General features: G+C 35.9%; 1 long non-coding RNA gene across 5 annotated transcripts; it reads left to right on the forward strand.

Annotated features, from left to right (window-relative positions):
* The first annotated feature begins 2,225 nt into the window (after positions 1-2,225).
* On the forward strand, positions 2,226-8,871 carry LOC107772613 (uncharacterized). 5 transcript variants are annotated; one of them, XR_012707197.1, is made up of 4 exons: positions 2,229-2,612; positions 2,723-7,214; positions 7,547-7,613; positions 8,577-8,871. It is a non-coding gene; the product is annotated as an uncharacterized LOC107772613 (long non-coding RNA). The 5 variants fall into 5 exon arrangements; XR_012707198.1 differs by having other exon boundaries at positions 2,294-2,612; positions 2,723-3,920; positions 6,839-7,613; XR_012707199.1 differs by having other exon boundaries at positions 2,324-2,612; positions 2,723-3,920.
* The last annotated feature ends 5,874 nt before the right edge of the window (positions 8,872-14,745 follow it).

A 14,745-nucleotide genomic window follows, 5' to 3' on the forward strand; every position in this document is an offset into this window, starting at 1 on the left:
GTTTTGATAAGTGAATATATGTTTATTAAAAATTTAAAAACTGACAAACATATGATCTATTAAAATATTCTTATGGGATAATTTTATTAGTAACACATGATAATTATTTTTTTAGTCTTCTAACAATAATTTTTCGTTGATGTACGCTTTTAAGGTTAACCGAATTCATTAATTAAGCATAAAATCAATATGAAAGCTAAATAATTATATATTCTATTTAATTTTAAAATTATCAAACTACCATTTCAAATTCGAAAAAGGTATAAGAATTTAACAGATTTTGACATATGAATATGAAAGAACAAAGAGATTGACGCATTTCAATAACACGTGATAAGTAAGTGATGATACAACTCTTTATTTAACGTAAATAAAAATGGATGCATTTCATAGTTCTATTAAATATTACATCCTATGGAGTCCCAAATATTTCTAGACATTTTCTAAAGAAAATTCTATATAAAATCTTTAAAAAATATATAAATTATATATTTATATGTCGGGTTGGTCGAATTTTTTTACTCCATACCAAACCAAATCAAATCAAACGTAATCAGGTTTTTAATCGGTTTGTTTTGACTTTTCGGTTTGATGCGATTTTCCGGTTCGGTTTGAACACCCCTACATCCACTCCCCTTTTTATAGCGTGTAACCACTCATTTTTTTGACTCTGCAAAACAAATACTACATAAACTCAGTCAATGGTCAATGGAGTTTAAAATATATATTTTGACTAAGTTCAAGTATTTGAATGAAACTATATCGAGTACAGGGATCGGAATGACAATTACATTTGTTTGTCAAGTCATTCTGCCTTTTTATTATCTACCATGAAGCAGAATATTATCTTTTTTTTAAAATTTATTTTTTGTTATATAACATTTTCTCTGGATACAAGTGAACTAAAAATAACATTCAGTAGCATAACTTAGTAGACTTTTCTTACGCTGATCAATGTTTTCAGACCCAATAGGGTTGAAATTTATATGTTCAAAGTCGCGAATGGTGCTGTCAATATGCGAGACAGCCTAATACCGGAAAATGACTTCTATATAAGGGGTTTTTCCTTAAAATAATTTATGTCATACCAAATTATTTAGGGTGATTGATACGAGTAATTATAGTAAAAATAGCACGGGCTAATCAGTTTTCGGACTGATCATTCAAAAATAGCCAGCATTTGTCAAATCATTGAAAAATAGCTACTATTTTGCTGCAACAGAGACCGGTCCAGCATAATATACTGGGGTTCGGTGCACCTGTGTATGAACTTCCAGCATATTATGCTGGAACTCCAACACGCGAAAGGTTCCAGCATAATATACTGGAGATTCGAGCACCTGTGTATGAACTTCCAGCATATTATACTGGACCGGTATACTTTGCTGGAATTCCATTATATTATGCTGGAGTTCTAGTATACTTATGCTGGAACTCCAGTATAATATACTGGAGTATTTTCCGGATTTTGAACAGTGTTTTCGTTCAAATTTATCTTTACATGAAAAGTGGCTAAATTTCGATTACTTTAAAAGTGTGGCTATTTTTGAATAACCACTTGTAAATCTGACTATTTTTTAATTTCTCCCGTAATTATATTAGGGGTTGGTCTTTAAATATTGCCCCCTTTTTTAAGTATTTAGAAAATGACCCCGGTTCACTACCGAATTGGTAGATTTATGCTATATTTATTTTATTTATATTGTTAATTGTTTACAAACTCTACCTAGCTAGTTGACATAACTTTATAATTATTTATTTGTTCATCAAACTCTACCATATTGTCGTGATTTTATGTTAACTGCATTCAACCAAGCTATTTGTTAGATTGCTCATAAACTCTCCCCAGTTGGCATGATTTTGTGCTTGTTTAATTGTTTACCAAGTTTTATCAGATTGACATAACTTTGTGGTATTTTCAATTGACCTATCTATTAAATTGTTCATCAAACTCTATCCGATCGGCATAATTTTTTTGTGTTATTCAACAAAGTGTTCTTCAAAATTAAAATTAAAATTTCAATCAAACCATCCTAAATTTACTCCAAATGATCTCAAATTCGAAACAAAACCCCTAAATACCAACACAAACGATCCCAATTTAGTCTAATACCAAACCAAGAAAACTCACTTTGTCTTCTTAATACTTTCTAAGGATCAACTAAAAATTTAAGTACAAATTATCAACATTCAAAACATTTTAACAATAATAGATCATTAACTTATATTTTCTCTGCCAAAGAAGCATTTAAAGCTTCCACTATTGAAGGACTACGATGTTTTGGCGAAGAAGAAGTCTATTTTTGTAACAAAGTCAAAACTAGCGATAATATAATATTCAAAGACCATTCCCTTAGGGTCCAACCGGTGCAATTTTGTGCAGAATTTATGGATAAGCTGATTCCATCTGTCCTCATCTGGGACTGGACTTGCTATAAAAGAATCATATTAGGAGGCAAAGCGGAACAAGTTTAGTTAAATAAAGATGTCTGTCTACAAGAATGCTGCTACATGTGCTCTGTTAATTCTGGTTATCTTTGCACTGTGCATGAATTCGAGGTGTGGATATGGTGAAGCAACAAGAATCTTCTTAGACTTCTCTTCAGTTCCAGGTGTTGCATATCTTCCTTCTTCTTTTTACTCTTGATTTCTCCTTTTGTTTTTAGACTTCTTAAAGTATGTGTTTTAGACATTTGAATGTGTTGAAAATCGTAATCGGCAGTGACGGAAAGGTTGGGCGGCCTAGACAGCAGCCACCGCCGGAGCATCAGGGCATCGCCCGGAGGGAGCTATCCTGCCCCGGCAGCTAATGTAAACGACCATGTACATCACTAGCTACTGCTTGATGTCATAGTATGTTGGATTATCTATATAACTGGATCAAGATTTAGGTGACCTCTATTTTGTTGTGGACTTCTCACTTATAATAAGAAGACTTTGTTTTGTCTGTGTTTAAGAGATTTTTCTATGAAAGCAATGAGAGTATATTTTACTTAGTTTGTATTCTTAATAACTACATCTTTTCCTGAATCTTTCCATGGAGGTCGAGTGAAAAAAAGTTACTTCCTTGACCTTTGAATCTTTGATGTGCCTAAAATTTAGACTTCATAAGATGAACACAAAAGGAAACGGTTGATAATTATAATAAAGAGAAGATAGAATCTTTGTTTCTACCTTTGAATCTTGCCCATGATTGCCATTCACATGAGTAAAATAATTGTAATTAGCCAAAAGGAGGTGTTTATGAAATGATCAGTTTCTATTTGGAGGAGTAGCTTTACACTAATATACACAACATTTAGATTTCTACAGCAGAGAGGACAACTAACACCTTTCTAACTCATGGTTGTTTGGCCAAAAATTTGGAGGAAATGCAAGTTTCACCCCCTTAGATGACAGTACCGCTGGGAATCAATGCATCCTTGATAACAGTAACAATCCCCCTCTTAATGAAGTATCCATCCGTCTCTCTAGCTGCTTCTTGAACATTGTCACTATTAATGATCTAACAATATAAAATTTTCATGTTAGGGAATCAAACATATTTAGCTCATTCGTGTTAGAATTTGGACTTGCGTTAATTGGTTATAGCCCGAAATGATAGTGACATGGCCCAAGTGGTGGATAAATAAAATGCCTAATATTAAGTATTATGTGTGTGGATAAGTGAGACTCAATAACAATTGACTTGTGATGGGTAGACACTCTTTATAAATAGAGGCCAACACCCTTTCCCTAGCTATTAGAATATTCTACCTCTTGAATACGTAGTAAAGGTAGACATCCCATCGATCAAGTTCTCCGGGTTGTGAGAGCGCGTAGCTAGTGGATCGTGGAAGTTAGTCTCAGGCTTAATCGCCGTTTGCTGTCGCTGCTGAATCGATGGAGTTGAACGGCTGCTGAATCGATGGAGTTGAACGGTACGCTTCCTTAAACTCTGACTCTAGATTGATTGCATAATTGTGTCTTAATCTCTGATATGACTGCGAATTAATTATCTTACCTTTGGTATGAGAGACCATAATTAGGGACTAACATCAATGAAATTAATCTTGAATTTCGAAATATATACCGTACTGCTTTCAACTTTCGAACAGCATTACAACACAATGAAATTTGGTTCACTATGCCGTTGTTTTGGGTGAACTTCACGTCGACGGGTAGAGATGTATCTGCTAATTTTGTAAAATGGTTTTTAATCTATTGTGATTGAAATTAGAGTCAAAAGGGTTAGAAAGAGATAAATAGGTGGCGGCGGCAAAAGTGGGTTTAACTACTGGATTGACAAGACCAAAGAATCTTTTCTTTCTCTTGGTTAATTATTGGATGAAACCAATAAGATAACATTAAAATTGAGAGGGATTCTGGCGGAATTATGTTTTGAAATTGGTCAACTCAATTTGAAAGAATTAATTAAAATCCAAAGGGGTTTTTGTTTACAGTTGCTGCGGAAAGCATCATGCCTATTTCTCTTTATTTTTGTTTACACTTTATTAACCCACTTTGTCCCAAAATCGCTTCAATTGATCTTGCAATTGTTGAATGATGGCTGCTGCTTTTACTAGTTGGTTTGCATGTGGTTTAATTTTTCTAATTCAAGATTACGTTTGTCACTTGTATGTATGTCGAACGTAAAGGAGCAAATTTCATTTGTAGCCGACCGGTGGAAACAAATATCATTCGCTAGCCATGAATTAAGCCATATAATTTATAGCCCCAAATAAATTATAATGACTGGCCTAAATTTGCTCAAATACGGTAGATTTCTTAGTCCTTCAAGAAGTGTCCCCTCTAGTCTCCTGTTAACAAGAACTAATCTCTCAGAAATCTGTTAAATAGAAGACAATAAAAAATGGATGCATTTATCTGGAAACCTAAGATAAAAGAAATGCTAGTTAATCAGAAAACCAGAAAAATAAAGTCATTCATACAGGACTTGAAAGTTCATAAAGTTCACAAAGAATTCAGGAAGCTTTCCAGTAAAACGATTATCAGATACCAATCTGAAATATGACAAGGAACTCCAAGTTAGTAAAGCAAAGTTGAACATTTTTTTCTTGAAATATTATTGGACAATTTTGACTAGTGCAGAGGGCTAGAGACGAAGAGCGTAAATTTCATTCATTTTATACAAAAATATGGTAATGATGGCATATTGGATTTGACCAAACTTTACTCTTCAATTAATTTTGTATATACATCGTTGAAATATATACAAAATAGACTGTCACTATACAAAATAGAATGGCATTATATAAAAAATATACTAAATAGGCTGTCACTATACAATTTATATATAATAAACTGTCCATATATACAATATATACAAAATAGACTATCTAGGCAAGAGTGGGTTGCTCTAATGGTAAGCACCCTCCACTTCCAACCAAAAGATTGTGAGTTCGAGTCACCCCAAGAGTAAGGTGGGAGTTCTTGGAGGGAGGGAGCCGAGGGTCTATCGGAAACAGCCTTTCTACCCCAGGGTAGAGGTAAGGTCTGCGTACACAATACCCTCCCCAGACCCCACTAGTGGGATTATACTGGGTAAAAAAAATAAAAACAAAATAGACTATCACTATACAAAAAATATATAAAATATGTTGTCACTATACAAAAAATATATAAAATAGATATTTCGGGCTATTAGATGTAATATGTTTGAATCGGAGGGACATTTCGTGTCAATGGGGAAAAACATGGGCTATTAAAATTTTGAGGGGCTATAGAGGGTTATTTTCTCAACGTAAAGTGTTTGAAACTTCTGTTACGTACTTTGTTGATATGGTCAGAGAACAGATTTAAAATTGATATAAATAAAAAAAAAGATTTATCGATGTTATTTTATCACATGTATTAACGTGTATAACTAAGAAACTGTGATTAATAAATAGGGTCACCAAAGTGGTCTATTTATTTGGAGTCACTGAAAAGTTCTTAATATTATATACATGTGAGATTATTTAATACATGGATTGAGAATTATGATTAATAAATAGTTTTCACCAAAGTGGTCTGTTTATTTGAGTCATTAAAATATTCTCAATACACCATGTCTAAATTATCCTTTATAAGTATACACTAGTGTTGGAGGTTTTCCTTTTGATACCAGTGACGCTGAATTAATTTATGTGTAACTACCCGGCCGGTCGTTTTGAATATTATAACCCTATTTCCTTATTTATTGCTCAATTTATGCCTTGCAATTGATTTATGACTTATCGGGTTAGTTGGTTCCGGTCCGAAAGGAATTCAGAATGAAATGAGACACTTAGTCTCATAATTGAAAATTTTAAGTTAGAAAAGTGGACCGGATATGAACCTATGTGTAAACGACCTCGCATTTGAATTTTGATGATTCCAATAGCTCCTTATGGTAATTTTGGACTTAAGAGCGTGTCCGAAAACCTTTTTGGAGGTCCGTAGAGGAATTAGGCTTGAAATGTCGAAAGTTGAATTTTTGGAAAGTTTGACCGGGGAGTTACCTTTTTGATATCGGGGTCAAAATCCGATTCTGAAAATTTTAATAGGTCTGTTATATCATTTATGACTGGTGTGCAAAATTTGAGATAAATCGGACGTGATTTGATAGGTTTCGGCGTTGTTTGTAGAAATGGAAAGTTTCAAAGTTCAATAGGCTTGAATTGGGGCGCAATTCATGGTTTTAGCGTTGTTTGAGGTGATTTGAGGATTCGACTAAGTTCGTATGATGTTTTAGTACTTGTTGGTATATTTGGTTGAGGTCCCGAGGGCCTCAGGTGAGTTTCGGATGGTTAACAGATCAAAAATTAAACTACTACAGCTGCTGCAATTTCCTTATGTTGGAAATTTCTTCTGCCAGAATCGAGCCCAGAAAATCGAGGCCAAAATCGAGCCCAAAATCAAGGACGATCGAGCCTAAGATCGAGGGACACGATTGAAGGTAGGGTCGAGGATCAGGATCGAAGCCACGATCGAGCCCAGGGTCGAGGGCCACGATCGAAGGCAGGGTCGAAGACATGATCGAGGGCCAGGGTCGAGAGCCATGATCGAGGGCCAGGATCGAGGGTCAGAATCAAGGCCCAGGATCGAGGACCCCGATCGAAGGCCAAGATCAAGGCAAAACTGAGGCAGTCTGGGCAGAATTATAAAGAAGGGACTTCGTCCCATTCGCTATTTTTGACAAATTGGAGCTTGAGGAGAGACGATTTTTGATAGATTTTCAAGAAAAACTTGAGGTAAGTCCCTTGTGATTATTTTTACTCCATAATATTGATTTATCATTGAATAATCCGATTAGATTATATGATTTTGAGGTGTAAATCGGAGATTGAAACTTAGAAATTTGGAAATAAGATTTGTAGATTTGAGGTCGAATTTTGGTAAAATTGGTATGGGTAGACTCGTGGTTGAATGGGCTTTCGGATTTTATAACTTTTGTCGAGTTCCGAGACATGGGCCCCACGGGCGATGTTTGAGCTAAAATTCAGATTTTTATGGAAAATTAGCATTTTCTTATGGAATTAATCCCAATAAAGTTTATTGACTGAAACGAATTATTAATGGCTAGATTCGAGGCATTTGGAGGCCAATTCACGAGGAAAGGACATTGCAGAATAAGAATTTCATGGCTTGAGGTAAGTAACATTTTTAAATCTGGTCCTGAAGGTATGAAACCCCGAATTTTTATATCATGTGATTATTTCGGAGGTGACGCACATGCTAGGTAATGGGTGTGTGGGAGTGCACTGAAGGGATTGTGACTTGGCCCGTCCCGTGAAAAACTGTATAGTTGAATAATTTATTGTTAGCTATATGCTCTCTATGTGTTGAAGAAATTGACTGTAAATCATGTTAGAAATCGTGCTTAGGCTATGTGATAGTACTGTTTGGAACCACAGAGGTCACGTACTTATTGAATTATTTGCTAATTTCTATCTTATGCTCAGTCATGATTTTACTTGCGTATCATACCTCAGTCTTTTTTGATATTTGTTGATGCATTATGTTATCTTTGTTTGGGTTGATCTTTGTGATTTCTAAGAGCCCTAGAGACTAGAGAGGTTAAGGACTGAGTAAGGACGAAGGCCTGTCGGTGAGGTAAGGATATTATGGCACGTGAGTTGTCCGTGCAGGATATTATAGCACGTGAGTTATCCGTGCAACACATGAGTTGTCCGTGCAGATTATGGCGCTTGGGTTGTAGGAGCCCCTCTGGAGTCTGTACACCCCTAGTGAGCGCTGATACCCATTGAGTGTGAGTGCTGAGGGCTGAGAGCCGAGTGGTTGAGTTCTTCGAATGAGTTGAGTGATTGTTGCCTGAGAAGTTGTACTTGCTTTGCATTTGTTATTGCACTTGGTTGCTATCTGTTATTGTTGTGAAATCTCTAAAAGATTTTATATCCGGATTATATGAACTTGAACTGTATAAAAATTGATTTGACTTAAACTGCCAGATTTGAAATCATGTCTATTCTTTTGCTGGAATTACTGAAAGTGAACTATAACTGTGTAGCTCGTCATTATCTTCAGTTCCTTAGCTATTATTGTTACTTTCTGAGTTGGTTGTACTCATACTACACCCTGTACTTTGTGTGCAGATCCAGATGTTCTCGGATATAGCGGGTGCTAATCATTTCGCGTAGTTGATTTTCAGGAGAATTTGAGGTAGCTGCCGTGTTCCGCAGACCTTATCTCTCCTTCTCTATCTCCTTGTTTACTGTATTTGGTCTCAGACTATTATAGACCGTATTTTCCAGACTTGTATTCATATTAGATGATCATGTACTCAGTGGCACCAGGTTTTGGGGAGTGTTCGTGTCAGTATCTATGGGATTTTGTATTGTATTAAATTATTATATTTTCAAACTTAAGAGAAATTATGATTTATCGAGATTATCGGCTTGCCTAGTATCAAGATAGGCGCTATCACGACAGATTGAGATTTTGGGTCATGACATTATGAGATAAGACATTATATTTCAACCCAAAGGATAAATCTTAATATCTTGGATTCCCATATATATATATATATATATTTTTTTTTTTTTAAAAAAGGATAAGGATAAGTTGTTGTAAGAGGAGGTTTTGTGTCTCTTATCTAAAGGAAGGACACAATGTATGCCTTGTACTCTTGGATAATAGGAGGAGGAGGTTTTGTATCTCTTGCCTAAAGGTAAGGATGCAATGAATGTCTTGAACTCCTTGGTTTTTAAAAGGGGAGACAATTGCATCTTCGACCCAAATGAGGGGTGTAATGGATGTCTTTGACTCTTTTGATTTATATATTCTCGCCCATAATTTTATCTAATTTTTATGTTGTTTCCTTATACAGTTGTTAACAACATGACTATTCAGTTGAGTTCCATTGAAACTCTGACTAGTAGTAACTACAAGAAGTGGAAATAGGATGTTGAAACAGTGTAAGGTCTGATGGATCTGAATTTTGCATTGACCGAACATAAATATCTTGAACCTATAACTACTTGCACTGCTGATGAAAAGGCTAAGTATGAGAAATGGATGAAAGCTAACAAATTGAGCCTTATGATCATGAAGAGGTCTATTCCTGATCAAATAAAAGGTGAAATTATTATAGTTGGGCATGGGTCCTTCTTCTTATAGATCCTGCACTAATTCCCACTAAGGCCTCAGAAATAGAACAAATAAGTGTATTAAAGGCACCTATGGTTTTGTCTGGTCAGCATCGTCTGTGTCGTCATCCGTCCCATCATCAAAAGTTTGATGGGCGTTCATTTGTGCCTGTGGGCATTCATTGTTCGAATACGGCCGCCACAATGACGACATCCTGAAAGGGGCTTTCTCCCCCGATCGTTGTTGTAAGACGTAACACTATTGCTGCCTAAGGAAGGAGTCTTAGATTTGGTTGCACTCTAATATCCTCCGCTTCTGCTAGGGCAACCATTGCTAGGCTGACCGCCTTTGTATCCTCCTCGGATAGGCGGTTGAGGCATATCCTTCCGAGCTTCAACTCGGTAGTCTCCAAGGCATTCCGTTGTCTGGATAACCTTGGGTAAAGTATATACCCTTTTGTCTTTGCAGCTCCATATGGGCATAAGGTTTCTAACCTTCTAGGAATGTGACGAGTTTGTCTTTGTCCCCCATATCCCATATGTTCAGCATGGGTGCAGAGAATTCCCGCACATAATCCCAGACTGACTTGGTCTGGCAGAGCTCCTAGAGCTTTCTCCGCGCATTGTACTCGACCTTTTTGGGGTAAAACTGTAGGCGTATGGCTGCCTTCAGGTCTCCCCATGTCAAAACAGTATCTTCACCGGCCCTGATGGCTTTGTATTTACTCTGCGAAAAGAGTTTAGCATCACCTTGAAGATACATGACATCAATTGCTACCTTTTTTGCTTCTTCTTACTCCCCAACAACATCAAAGTATTGTTTGATGTCAAATATGAAGTTCTCTATTTTCTTGGAATTCCAAGCCCCATTATAGGGCTTTGGTTCAGGAATCTTCAGCTTTTGTAGGCCTTGTAATGCAGCGTTGACAATATTGAGCTGGCCCGTCAAGTTGTGTATGGCTTGCTGCATGGCAGTCATCCTGTCTGCCTCTAGTGCACTATAGGCTAAATCCTCGGTTCGCTCCAGTTGGAGCCCCTCAAATTTACTGAAAATTTTGGTTGCCTCTACGGCTGCCGTTTGTCGATCTCCTTCATAGTCGCAGCTGATGTTTGCTATGTCTCCTTCGGCCTGCCACATCCTGCGGTCCAGGTCATCCAACCATTGCACTAGGCTAGTTTTTAGACCAGGCACTGTACTCACGATGGGTTGTAACACGTTAACTGTCTCTTCGAGGACCGTAATGAGGTCCCCATGATTCACCATGGTTAGAGATGGTGTTAATAGCAATGTGTTTCCTCGTCCACTGTCGAGCCTAGGCTTTTATACCAACTGTTATACGGTGCCTTCTTGAGATTTCTTGGAAGGGCGACGTAAGGTTAAGCAACCATTATTCGTGTGGTTACTATGCGTTAATTGATACACTAGACGAGACTGTTAGTATTGTACGGGAAAACCAATGTCAAGAGCAATTGAGAGAACATAAAAGAGAATGAGAATGAAAGAAATCTTGATTGCATTAGTGAAAGCTATTACAGAAAGGCAACACGGTGTCAAGGGGGAGAGACACCAATACGGAGAATTATTTGCTTTCTTGAAAGTTTGACTACTTTATCCCCCCTAATAATGCTTACAAAAAATAAACCAAAGTTACAGGACATGACATAACTAAGATAAAGAGACATAATGAAAATGCAGGAAGTAAAACTACTCTATATTTACAATAAAAAGGACTTAGATTCCTATAAGGTAGAAGCAATTCTGTTGGCGGCAACATAGACACATGCGCGCTTGTCACTTGGCGCGGCCAAGACCACAGGGTTGTCCATGGCGCTAGGCGTTGAGAGGCCTGCCAGGACGCCATGGGGTGCGTCCAAGGAATCATGGGGCATGGCTGGAAAGCCGCCCATGACAATACAAACGATATATAATGATATAATTGTACGCAAGTTGTATATTTTGACTGGATTGTATACAGTAAACTTTTGTACGTAAGTTGCATGCAAGTTCTATATTTTGATGGGATTGTATACAACAAAAAATCTATATGCAAGTTGTGTATTTCAACCGATTATATATATTTTATAAAAAAAAATTGCTACTTTTTGAAACCCTAAAAATTTAGTAAAAGTGGATAAACACTGTCCTATTTTTGTATATATATACTAGAACTGTCCGTATTTTGCATACTCAAAGGACCTTTTATGTTACTTGGAACATTTGAGGAACAAAGTTGAACAAGCACCTAAACTTACGGGACAATTTTGGTCATTTTTCTTGATGCCCATACTTGTGTTACGAGCTAAATTAAATGAACAACTTTAAGCTAATGAAGTAACACGCATCATATTAATATCATTGCAACAGAGAACATATACTCTTAAAGCAGTCAAAATGGAATTGGCCCGTAAGACCAACCCAACCCAACCCACTATTTGAGTAGGGTTGGACTAGGATTGTTTGAACCTATTTAAAATTGAGGCTTATAAGCCCGGCCCAAGTCAACCCACTGGCCCTTGAGGCTTAACCAAGGCTGGGCCTGGGCCGACTCGTGGGCCAAAAATTAATGAACTATTAAATATTTAAAAAAAATAAAAACTAAAAAAACTATTAACTATAATCTCAATTCCCCAACCCTAGATTGCTCATTTACCCTTCCATACCAACTAGAATTTAGATTTTTGACATACATGTAATATGACAAAATTAGTTTTTCTTTTGCTTAATTAATAACGAACTCAAAAAGTTTTAGGTGGTCAATAATAATATTTTTTCAAAAGAAAATATTACTTTAGGCGGCCAATGATAAGTTTGGATTACTTTAATATATTATTAATATTTAAACAACTCTTCTGTATAGAAAAAGATCAATTTTAAATACATACAAAAAAAATTGACCACTAGCAAATTTCAGAAATTTTAAAATTTTTATGGATTATAATGATGAAATCAGCAAATTATGTTAATCCTAAATTAAAAAACCTCGGCATATAAACTTATTGAAGCAATCTCTGAATTTAAGAAAAATGAATGTAACTTTAAAAAAGAAGAGCTAGAGATATAGAGAATTTGCATTTCAATTACGAGATTCCTCGTCAAATATCAAGCTTTTTGTACGCTCTATGCAAACAGAAGTTATTTATATGATTAATCGATTATGTCACGAAAAAAATATTTAATGATTTAAAGAAAATTATTTTTCTAAAAAAAGTTGAAGGGCCGGGCTGCCCTAGCCCGCGACCCTCTTAGGACTGGGTTAGGCTGGCCATTCTAAGGCCCATTCATAGGGCGGGCCAGCCTGTCCTAACCCACCAAATTTAAAAGCCCACAAGGCTTGGGCTGAGCTGGGCTGGCCTAGCTTATTTTGACAGCTCTATATACTCTGAACTAATTCATAAATTTGCCAAAAATATGTTCTAGTTCAAGTTCGAACCTCCGACCTCTTAAAGAAAAATCAATAAGCTAACCAGCATGCCAGACGAGAAGACATGTCAAGTGGTGTCATTTTATTTTTATTATTCGTTTTGACACAATATAATTACTTATGCTTAGTAAACGTTTCCGATGAAGCGGTGTCGCGGGACACCGCTTCGTCCAAGGTATGTCTGCTCCTATTTATTGGATAGAACTGCCATAATGATTGATGTGTATCACATCAGCGGAATGATTCTCCAACCGAAAAGCCCTCATATTTATCAAAAGAAAAAGAGGCATGAAGGCAAAGGCGGATGCAATGTAATACATACAATGTTCATCTAAATTCAGTGTTTTTGACAGGGAGTCTAACATTATGTGTAAAACTTTACTAAAATTATAAGAAATTATATATATGAGCCCATAACTTTAAAAATACAACAAGTTCAATACTAAGAACCTTAGAGATTGAACCTCATAGAACTTAAATCCTGAATTCGCCTCTGCATGAAAGAATAGACAGTGGTGTAACTACGTGACAGTTGGCACCAAGGGTGATCAAGCGAACACCCTTCGCTGAAAACTTATATTGTGTATATATATCAAATACAAGTGTATATAATTTTTTATTATTTTTTGAACGACCTTAATACAATTGAGACAAGTAGCTTAGTGGGTGTGGGTGTTCAACGTGTAGTGAAGTTCACAAGTACGAATCCCTGGGTTAATTTTTTATCTGCCTATTTGTTCTTCGAAACTAAACGGTAACCATATTAGTCTATTTGACTCTCTTTTTTAATCCAAAAACTTCTTAATAAATAACTCTTAAAATTTGTGTAATAACAAATAACTTATCTTAAAAGTAATTTATTATTTAAAAGCCGTTTAAAATTCTTTATAATTAAAAGTCAAACACTATAGAAATTTATTTAACAAAATGATCTCTTACAAAGGTTCTCGACCTTCTCTTCCCTTTAGCTCTATACTCTTTTCTTAGTAGATTTTCTTTTGGCAAAATACATTGGCAACCTCTTATAGTTGTTTGCACTTTTCACTTAAATACTTCATTTTAAGTCCATTCCATTTGATCGCTCTAACATCATCTTAAATATGTCATTTAGACACAACTCGATGATATTGCATAGTGCGTGAAGAAATTTAATTTTTCTTTTTTATATTTTTTTCTCTTTCTTTTTCCTCCTAGTCACCACCATCCTCTAACTCCCTCCACTAGTCTCACCATCCACCTTAATTGGTGCACCCATTCATCGGAAAAAGTATTGACTTCATTAAAATTTGAACACCTTTAATGAGATTTCTGACTATGCTACTAAGAACATGAAAACCAACACCAGCAACTCCAAAGACTCAGATCATCTTACCACCATTTTCGTACACTTCAAAAACAAATATTGATCTTAGCCTGAATTATAACTTTCTACCAAAAAAGGGGAAGAATTTTCATATCTCAAACATAACGAGTGTCTACACGAACTCAAACTCATTTCTCATCATTTTGTTAGATAAAAAAATACTAAGCATACTTACGGATCATAGAGAAATTGATATAGGATTACAAGATGATGCAAATCAAGCTAATGCACCAAGGCTGCAGAAATTTATGCAAACCCTTGAAATGGAAACCCTAGCATAGTTCAAAAAATTTTCATCTTGAAATCAAGTATTTTCTATAATCAAACTAGAATTAGGACATGCATCTAGTTTACAAAGGAGCAAAAGATAATTCTATTAAACCAACCATCA

This window comes from Nicotiana tabacum, unplaced genomic scaffold (assembly GCF_000715075.1).
Source record: "Nicotiana tabacum cultivar K326 unplaced genomic scaffold, ASM71507v2 Un00273, whole genome shotgun sequence".
NCBI lineage: Eukaryota > Viridiplantae > Streptophyta > Magnoliopsida > Solanales > Solanaceae > Nicotiana > Nicotiana tabacum.